This window comes from Parasteatoda tepidariorum, chromosome 9, assembly GCF_982258835.1.
Source record: "Parasteatoda tepidariorum strain Cologne lab strain chromosome 9, Ptep-v5.0, whole genome shotgun sequence".
In the NCBI taxonomy this organism is placed as follows: Eukaryota; Metazoa; Arthropoda; class Arachnida; order Araneae; family Theridiidae; genus Parasteatoda; species Parasteatoda tepidariorum.
Window position 1 is genome coordinate 40536280 of NC_141763.1, and position 11186 is coordinate 40547465.

General features: G+C 27.0%; 1 long non-coding RNA gene across 1 annotated transcript; it reads right to left on the minus strand.

Annotated features, from left to right (window-relative positions):
- Positions 1 to 2588: 2588 nt before the first annotated feature.
- LOC147803986 (uncharacterized) lies at positions 2589 to 10605 on the minus strand. Its single transcript, XR_015429172.1, has 2 exons — positions 6568 to 10605; positions 2589 to 2737 (listed from the first exon to the last, which is right to left on the minus strand). It is a non-coding gene; the product is annotated as an uncharacterized LOC147803986 (long non-coding RNA).
- Between the last annotated feature and the right edge of the window lie 581 nt (positions 10606 to 11186).

Below are 11186 nucleotides of genomic sequence, written 5' to 3' on the forward strand. Positions count from 1 at the left end.
ATTTCAGATTTGCAAGGCTTCTAAACTTTCAATTACTGAGATGACAACCTTTCTACAATCAAATATCTGAATCCACGGGAGACTAGAGGTGCCTTTTTTTTCTTCTATCTTCTGGATTCTTCTTTCATTATTAATGATCGAAAGAAAAATGAATTTCATTCCTAGGTGAAATTGTGATAGTAAGAATTCTTTCGCTTTGTTTGTTCATCTTAAAAGATGTTCTCCCTCTTTTTTTTTTTTTTTTCTTTGTTCAGATAGACTGGTTGAAAAATGGTTTCCGTTTGACAACCACCAATTAGATTTATGCAAATTAAAGCGAAAAACGTTAATTTAAAAAAAAAAATTATGTCCCAATATGGGTTAGTGTAAATGATTCGATGGTTTTAATGGCGACTCCAATTTATTGAAGAATAAAACTGGTGTAAAAATGTGTGAATATTTATTAAAACTTCTTAAAAAACCATACACCTTTCAGAAAGAACAAGCCACCTCAAATTATGCAGTTTGAATTACAAAAAATTGCTAAAAAAATTTTTTTTCCATGAAAAAAGGAGCTTTTTGTCTCTCACAGAAATTAACAGAGCTGTAATAAAATTTAAAAACCCATCACGCTTTCAAAGTTTTCCCCAATTGTGCAAGACAAACCTGTTCGGCCTTATAATTTTCCATTATGTTTCAAAGTTTTCATGATTTTAAAGAGATCGGATTTTAGAGTGATTTTTAAAATTGCTGATAAATTTAGCTACCCTAAGAGGAAATATCCTATCCCAAACCTTAGGAAATGTGGTAATGTATTTTTTGCAATGACTGTGAGTCATCATATATTGAATAAAGCAAAAAACCTCTAGAAAAAATAAATTAATGAGCAACATATGCCTCCAATCAAGAAAGTTTAGATCAGCAATTATTAAGCTTTTTCTGATTTCTGTCACACTTTCAAACATCTAAGTACTAAATTATTTTTGATGTTAACTGCAATTCTGAACTTAATTTCTTTCAAAACGCATATTCTTTTTTATAAATGAAAATGATATTGCGAATGGAAAACTAATTCTTAATTATCTAACTATTCGAAAGAGGATTAAAAAAAAGTCCGTATAAGCGATTTTAAGTTTGAATTTGAGTTTTCGTACCATACCCCCTTTTCATTTCTCCTCTCTTTATTTTGTTTTATTTTTTGTGTGAGAATATTTGGTTTTACGTCATGTTTTCTTTCTCGTTCAGTCCATTCTCCTACTAATGTGATATCAACTACCCATGCAGCAGAGATAAGTATTAATTACGTGAAAATAACGTTAAAATGCCACAAGGTTTAGAGCAAAAAAACGTTTATTTAAAACGTTTTATTTCCGTTTCGAGTGGTAGTCTCGAATTAGGTAAAAAAGCGTTTATATTTGGGCTGTTTTTAACGTAAAAATGACGGATTTTTGCCGTTATTTTGACTAAGGTGAATTTCGTAACCAATTTTTAACGTATTTTTTACGTTTTTTTCACCAAACTATTTACGTATATTTTTGGTTCTATAAATTCGTTATTTTCACCAAGAATATTAACGTGTTTTTAACGCTTATTTTTATTAAAATAACGTACATTTTACGTTATTTTAACCAAAATACAAACGTATTTTATCCATACTATTTACGTATTATTAACGCTTATTTTGAGCTTTATTTACGCATTATTAACGCTTATATATCAATATTTTTAACGCTTATTTTGAGCTAGGTGAATTGATAAATTTTTCGCGAAAATTTAACTAAATTAATTTCAATTTATCGTAATTTTAACCGAATTGTTAACAATAGCATATTTTAAGTTTTTTTTTTTTAACTAAGAAGGAAAGAAACCATTCCGTATTTTAATGTTTACGCTGCACTAATTACACTAAAAAATATAGCATTTACTTTTTATTTAAAAAAAAACTTTTAATTCTTTTCGAACTAAAACTAAAATAACGGAAAATAGCCGATATTCATGTTTTTGTTTTAGAATCCTAGAAAAAGCTTTTGTTTTTAATCTCACACTTTCTGTAAATTTTTACAATTCAAATTATAACTCAACGAATATGGAATGCAAATCTTTCTACCTCTTCACAGCAGCATACTAGTTTATTTATGAAGTTTCATGTCCCTCAGGAATTTTTTACATTTTTCATTCCTAAAAGTTTGTAATATAAAGAATTGGTAGAAGAAAAAATTACTCAATACTTACATGATTTTCCAAACCCATATGGAAAAAAAATATTTTTTTTTTAGTTTAAATTAATAATTAAGAAATCTACTGCTGTCCTGAAGTCCATGTTTCCAAATTGCTTGCTGGAAATTATCTACTCTTCTAGAATGCTTTTGGGTTCATTATTTTTTTTTAAATGCATATATTTTAATTTTTAGCTTGAAAAATTTGACTAAAATTTACTTTAACACACACACGAAGTAAAAAAAAAAAATATTAACCAAATTTACCATTTGATTTGTTTACTTACTAAAATTACAATTTTTCTAAGTCTTATGTTCGTAAAACTAAAATTTTTAATCCAGAAGAGCAGTTAACTAAATAATTTTAAATACAGAAAAAAACATTAAATCAAATAAGATTTATTAAGTTTTATTTATTTTACAACTATCATACAATATATTTACAATATATAGATTTACAATTATAACACATCGCCACAGATCTGAAACATTCATAACTTCTTCCATCCCGCTGTTACTATCACCTCTTCACTGCAATGTTCCTGGAAAACAAATAAATATTTTAGCATATGAAAAAAATATATACCGGACAATAATATTAAATTGTTACAACCAACAGTAGATTTCTAAAACGAAGCAATACTGACTAGATAAAATACAGTTAAATAAAAATTTTTAAAAAAATATTAAAACTGTTTATTATTTTCATGGAATTTCTACTAAGTATATATCGATTGAGTACATCCAAATACTTAGATATAAGAAAATCTATTTTACAAATTTTAGTCACATATTACACAACAAAATTACATACATATACAGCACAAATCTGAATTAGAATATTTCATAATTTTTTTTTATCCTAACTAAATCTTACATTGAAGCCAGCAGTAAGTTATAAACAAAACATAAAATTATTTTTCGTGTGGCTTTGAGGAGAACTCCTCCAGAGTTTTAGTCTGGTGCTGTTGGCTGCTTTGGTAACAAGTAAGAGCACATTTCTAATAGGGGAACAATGAAGGAATAAAGGTGTCAATTGGTTTACCCACGCTGACCTAAAATCAAGACAAAACTATTCACAAAACACTCCTATTTGAAATTACTTTTTCTCATAACCGCAGTACTTGCCACAACATGTGCCCATTGTCAGGTAAAGTACTCCTAAAAGCTGCCCTATACTTTCTGTTTATTTACTTATCATCAGAATTTTATTTTCCTCTCTCATTCTTTTCATTTTTTTATTGCTCCTTGGCTGCAATTTTCATTCCTCTTCAGAATATTTTGCAAGAACTTTGTAGTTCAGAAACACAATTCGATTAGTTTCAGTTACATAATTTTTAATTTCTCATTTATTAAAACAGTAAAAATACTATGCCTTTTAACACTAACAGTATCTTTAATATACAAAAGGAGTAATTTTAACAAATTCAGTAATTTGTTAAACTATATATTATTTAGTTCAAGTGAAGAATTACATTTTACAATTGCCTCTGTTAAAGCTTTTTTAAACAAAAAATGGTTATTTTGAAAATTCTTTAATTTCTGTAAAATCGCTGCTAAAACGTAACACTTTACTCCAAAATACATTAGAAAGCTGTTTGGTGATATAGAAATTCATTTCCACAACGGAATTCTTAGTAATGGTGGGAAAAATAGGAAGGGTGGGAAAAATAGGTTCTGTGTTCCTTGACCCTAGTGTGTTACAATCAGGTTGCTTGGGGGCAGTAAAAACTTTATTTGTTTAAACCACTTAAAAAGGACTGGATAAAAAAATTTCAAAAAAAAAACTTCACACACAAAACACAGTTTTTGGAGAAATATTTTAATAAATATTTCTTCGAAAAATGTGATTAAATGAAAGGAACACAATGGTGTTAGTTAATTGTAGCAACATGACAGAATGTTTGGAGTAATGCAGTATAGCAATTTTGGACTATAAAAACAATTCGGAGGAACCGCCTTAAACTTATAATTGTTTCAAAAAATAATAATTTTATGCTTGGAACTAATTAGAGATTATCTTTTTTAATGCTGCATATATATATGAGCAAAACAAAATTACCAACTTTCCACACCCTTGCAAAAAAATAAAATAAAAATTTTTTTGAACAAGTATAGAGCAGATATATCAAAATTTTTTTTAACTTATTTAAAGATGTGAAAACAAATATATATTTTTTTGTCAAACTGTAATTCATATAGTTTGTAGTAGTGATAATTTCCATTGCATGAACTACTTAACTTACAAGTTTTCTGCAATATTAGACATTTAACGTAAATTTTACTTAATAGTTTTTGTTAAAATAAAAAGTTGGAACATAAGTATGCTAAATGTATACAGTAAAATGCAAGAAAATATAATAAATTAATGAAAACTAGTCAGTCTAACTCTTTTAGAGAAAAGTAAGCATTTTTTGCAACCTTGATATACACAATGAATTGTGTTTCAAAGCATTTTAATCATTAATACTTCAACACCAAATAATAAACACAAAAACATTCACTTGGAAAAATAAGATATTTAAATAAAAGATGTTTTCAAACAAAACAGTATGAAATCAAAAATTTTTTCATTTAATGTAAGCATAATAATATAGTGCAGAAGTTACTGAAAAAAAAAAACTTTATAAAAATAAAGTGATAATATCATAGACAGATATATCATATAAATAGAAAATATCATATGTATAGTCATAGATATAAAATCATTGATTAAAGTTAACAATATTGAAAGTTCAATTTCTAATATGCGGAATTGTAGAAAACTGCAGATGTACACAAAAAAAAAATATATATATATATATATATATAAACATATATACAATTGGCTTATTTTAATTAAAACAAGGATAATTTGAAATCTTGTGGCAGAATGTTTTTGAGCTATCTGCGACTAAACTCTCCAGCACTAAGATCTAATTGCAAAATACTTTTAATACAAACAAACATATATGTTGCTAATTTAAAATGGCAAATATGCTGTGTTAACAAAAAATAATAATAATGATTTTCTTAATTTAACACGAAATAATTTTTTTTTAATATTATGGGTGATATTCTCACATTTTGTTGGTAGGAAGACACACACTTTATTAACTTCTTCGCATTTTGTAAATAATCATCACAATAAAAAAATATTAAATATCATGAAATCCGTAGTAGCAATTGTCCCCCCCCCCCAAAAAAAAAATATATGATGTAATTACGTAAATTGGACTCCTCAAAAGCGTGTTACACTTTGAAATTAGGTTGTAATAAATAATATCGTATAAAAAATATCTGATTTAAAATTTAAGGAGAAATCAACATCTATAACTTCTAAAAATTCAATAGAATTTTTTAAAAAAAATAAATTGATAGCCTTAAAAAATAGATACTCAAATGCTCGATTCGAGTTTTCCATATTGTTTAAATATATCAAGATGGTTAAGAACCAAATGAAAATCAATATCAATAACTGCCGAAAATACTATCAAAACATTACGTCGATTTATGATACTATCGGTGAAAATTGAGCGTGTCAAAAACTGATTATCTAAATGCATGATTCAAATATTGCATGTTCAAATATTTCTGTAAAAAAGAAAAGTAATATTTTCTTCTTTTCAAGAGAAAAATCTTTCTGCAAGAGATCTGTAAAATTTTGCAACAATGTCGCCGTTTCGCTGCGATTCTGCCACGGAGATTTGAAATACTGAGCAATATGCATAAATCTTAATTCCCCGAGAATTTCTAATTGATGTTGTTTATTCATTTTATAATTCATTTTAATGTTTGCCAAATGTTTGGTTTGAGTAGCCTTAGCCTTTGAGGGATTCATCAATCTGCATAATCGCTGAAGAATTCTCAAAAGCAAAATAGAAGTTTCAGAATTTGTTTGAACTTATGGAGGACTATGAATAAAAAGAATAATTTAATGCAGATAAAACACATTTTTTTTTAAGTGTCAGTGAAATAAAACATTGGAACAGCAAAAATAGTGGTGGTAAAAACAGTAACAGTTTACCATTCTACTTGATACTAACGATGAAACTTACACCAGAAACTTCTATTATAAATTAGTTGAATAGTGCAAAGGCTGATGATTGTGCATGAAATAATTAGGATTCTACAGTACATGGAAAATATATTTACAATATATGATAATTCATTTTAAGAGACAAATTTTTGAGTACTTTTATTTGTTGTTATTGAAGCATGGGCAGCCTATGTAAACAATGTTTAATTACTTTTTTTAATATCAGCAAAAGTAATCTGAAATAATTTTTAACAATTGATTTGATCATGTTTATAATTTCACGAATTTTTTTACCCATTTTTAAGCACAAGAAAAAAGGAAACAATTCAAATACAGTTATTTCTTTAGACATACTTAATTCAGGTACCTTCAAATGAGACTTGATGGAGGTTCATTCTCAAAGCTAGATCATTTTCAAAGATCTTCCTCAGAAGTACATCAATAGATTATGAAAAAGAAAATTCATTCAGTTAATACGTTTAAAAACATAGAAATAATTCAAACATATTTTGTTTTGTTTATACGGGCACATTTATTATTCAGAACTAGAGAAGTAAGGAGTAATGGTTTGGCAGAATGTTAGCTAAAAAAAATGGTGAAATGCAGAATATATTTTTATAGCAATATTTTTTAAAAAAAAAATTCATTAATAAATATTTTTTACGAATAAATAAGTTTATTTATACATGGTTATTTATACATGGAAATTACTCCATGCTTATCTATATTAGTGGAATGGGCTAAAGGGAAAACAAAAAACTAAACCAGAAATACTTAATAAAGTTATGAAGTAAAATAGAAAGAGAAAAAAAAATTATCATAATTGTTACAACAAAACTTCCATGCTAAGAATAATATTTTTTGTAAAGCAGTATCCATAAAGCAACATTAACTAAAATATAATCTATTAGAAATATGTTATTAAAATGCTGTGTTATCTTAAAAATGCTAAAAAAAACAAAAGATTATATACAAATGTAAAACAGAAAAATCTATTTTAATTCTCAAAATGAAATTTTAAAGCTTTACATCTCAGTCTTTCCAATTATTAATATTTTCCAGATAAGAATAAAGACAATAGAAACATTCTTAATTACTGTGTCATACAGTTAATAAAAACAAAGTTTTTTAGAAATGTAAAAAGCTAGGTAAAAACCAAGACAAAAATTGTTTAAAAGAAAAATTTAGCAATAAAAATTTTAATTGAACTTTTTCACCTAGCAAGGGTCTGTCTAGGTTTTTCTGATAGGTACCTATTTTATGAAAATTTAGACATAATTTGTGAAAAATTAAAAACTACATTAAAAAATCAACACAAAAATATGGATTTATCGTTTCTTAAGGAATACAAAAATAAAATTATAAGAAAAAGTATTTTGTGAAACTAATGTTTTTTCTAAAGTTGAATTTGTGAAGGTACTGCTAAACGGTAGTAAATTTGGCCTTGACAGACCTCTGCCTAGGCATATTTTTAGAATACAGTGACTATAAAAGAATTAAAAAAGTTTTAAACAGCAATGTAAATTTAAATAAAAGCTTGAATAAGAATAATTCTAAAGATAATTTAATATTGAAAATTACTGCAATTATTTTCCATATCGTTTTAGCTGATAAATTTCAAAAACTGTTTCAAAAATAAGAAGAAAAATTTCCAGTAAATGTTCAACTGGGTGTTTTTTTTTCTTTTTAAAGATATCATGTTGCAAAATAAATAGTCAAAAAACTATTTTGTCCATGTGAGATTTTCTCTTGCAATAGCTTGTTAAGATACTTCCACAACATTTTGGTTGAAGAACCATCTGCTATACTCTTGTAAAATTTACACCAATCAAGCGTGTTTAACCCTTGGTTCTTTAAAAAGGTAAAGTTAAAAGAAAATGCCACTACTCAACTTTTTTAAAAATGCAACAACTAATAGTTTTTATACTTTATAAGACAATAGTAGGTAAGTAGATAAGACAGCTCAAATTAATAACAATATGATAGGACTGTTTCACACATAACACTTGTCTCGTCTCATTTGCTAATAAAAATGCCATCTCGTACTGAGTAGGCAAAACAGTAAGAAAAATGCCCGTATCATGATCTGCCGGTGAATAATCACTATATCTTCTAAGCAACTTCCACGCAGCAACCAGGAGGAACTAAAAAAAATTAACGAACGGAGATCAACTTGAAGAGTATAACTCGTAGCTACCTTTCGCACACCTTTACATATTCTTTTAAAAAGTTAGCAGTTAGAAATCTATTTGGTGCCTGGACGATAGCAGTTGGCATAACTGCTCACAATACAGAAGTAACCCTAATAGGGAATTAAAAGTTTAATGAGTATTTCTATGTTGTTACCTATGGATAAATATTTATAAACTTACAGCGGTCCACGAAAAATTAAGAAAATATCTCAGAATGGGAGTAACTCAGAGAATATAAGTTGAAGCAACCCTCAGGAAAACTTCTACATACTTCTTTTTAAATTTTTGCAAAGTACAAAATATATATATTTTTTCTTGTTTCAACATTTTTAGTTGGCACAATCTAGTTCAAATAGGGAAACATCCCCTTTTATTTGATTCATAAAATCAGGGGAGATCTCTATAAAAGGAACAATGGCAGAATAATCAGCACGTCTTGGCAACTTCTGGTATCGGAGAAACTGAAAGAAAGTTAAAAAATCACAGAAAGGGACCAACTCGAAAGATATAACTCGTAACCATTTGGCAAACATTCATGTTTTTTTCAAAAAAAATTTCAAGTTTATATCTATTTGGTAGCTTGGCTATTGTAGTTAGTGTGACAGGTTAATATATGGAAATATCCCCTAAAATTAGTGAAACAGAAAAATTTACATTATAAATCTAGCTAAAATTCTTTTCCACTCCGGGAAATTAGTTTATCATCACCTGTGGCAGAATAATCAACAGGTCTTGGTAACTTCCAGTGACTATCATCACACTGAAAACAAAACATGGGAAGAAACTCAACAGGGTATATCTTGTAGCCACTACCCCCTGGCAAACCTCTACAAGTTTTCTTTTATAAATGTATGCAAGTTTGAAATCCACAATAGTAGGCGCAGCAAATCACAGAAGGAAAATATCCCCTCTACTCATATTTTGGTGTGTAAAGTCAACCATGATTAATGACATTTAAGTATTATCTTCAGAATAATGCTTATAATTGTTACTTTTTGTTAATTGTTATTTATTATAGCAACAAAATTTGTCAGGTGAATAAAATAATGCAGCATTAATTTAATAATTTTGATAATTAAAGCTTTAAAATAGAATTTTTTTTTACATAAGATCGCAACTAGTTTAACTCAGTATTTCAGATTAATATTCCTTGATTAAGCTTAGGTACCATCAGAAAACTTTCCAAGAATTCATGATTTTATTAAAAATATCTTAACTGCATAACAATCGTGTATAACGGGTCTGTATTTCGTCTCTTTACATTAAGCACAGTAAATGAGATTCAACAAATTCTCTTGCTTTTTTCCAAAATCGTTACGTTTTGTCATAGTTTGTTAAACTTCGCAAATGATAGGCTTAGAATATTTGTGTTTATTTCAAGCAGAATTAACTACAATAATTATTTACTTTTTTTGACAGTGCATTGACAGAGAAGCATTATAATGAATTAACATTCTAAAATAGTAATAATTAAAGTAAGGAATAAAAGAACTTACCATTGAATTCGGCGTATGTAAACACACGCGTGCAACAATGTAAATAAATGTAGGGGTAGCTAGTGTAGGGGTAGCAATCCTTGTGTAGAACTTGCTCCCACGGGAAAGGAGTGAAAAGTTGAAACTTAGTATCGTTTAATCCACTTGTAAAACAAAAACTCAAATAACTGAAAGCAATGTGGAGAGTACTTTTGAAATCTATATTGTTAATCAATTTTTTCTCTATTTTTGATTTTTCTTCTTATTTTTCTTATTATTATTCTAATTAAACCTGGAATAAAATGCTACATTGTAGAATAACTTTCATATAATATTTTTAAAAAAGTTAAATAAAACTGTCAAGCTTTTTTTTAAAAAATTATTACTATTTTACCTGATGACTTAAAGAAAAATGGAATTATATTGTTATGTAATGTTATTTTCATTACAGAGATATAATAGTATTTTATTTTTACTAGTATAATATTATTTGAATAGCTTGTACATAAAAAAACTCGATTTTAATGCTTTTTATAATTTTCATGAATTCATAAAAATTGCTGTTTTATGCCCTGGAAATGTAAAATTATTATAACAATAATTTATTATTAAAAGATAAACATGAATAAATATTATAAATTAAGATCACTGATTCGTAAGACATACAAGATTATTTAAAATACGTGATTATTTATTTTAAAACTTTACACTTTTTTGCTTCCTCTAACCAGGAACTTCATGTCCAATCGTTAGGAATTAGAGGATCGTACTATAGTAATTTAACTAATTGAGACATTAATTATGTTATATTTTAAAACTGTAAAACTAACAATATACATTGATTTTTTTGTGCATCATATAGGCTGATCAATGAACCATAAATTGTAGGATTTCCATTTAATCCGAAATGAGAGTAAGAAAGATATTGTAGAATACATTCTACGTTAGGTCTTCCATCAAATCAAAAAGATTTAATCTAACTACATCCACCAATGTAAAAGTTTTATCGAATAACATAATATGGGATCAACATGTACATTTATTTATCTCTGGTTAATTTTAATTATTATATCGCGATTACACGTTATTTCTCAAATTTCGTGCTTATTTTTTGTATTTCTCGTCTGCGTGGGTAAAGATTTTACATGCATTAATTTGCATGCATAAATGCATGGTCTCACGATTTAGGTATCATTTTTAGTTGTTGGTGGACCGTGTTAAAAATAATAGTTTGAAAAAATTCATAAAAAATTTATTACATAAAAAATACACATTTAAATAAAAAGCACCTTTTAAATCACGATTT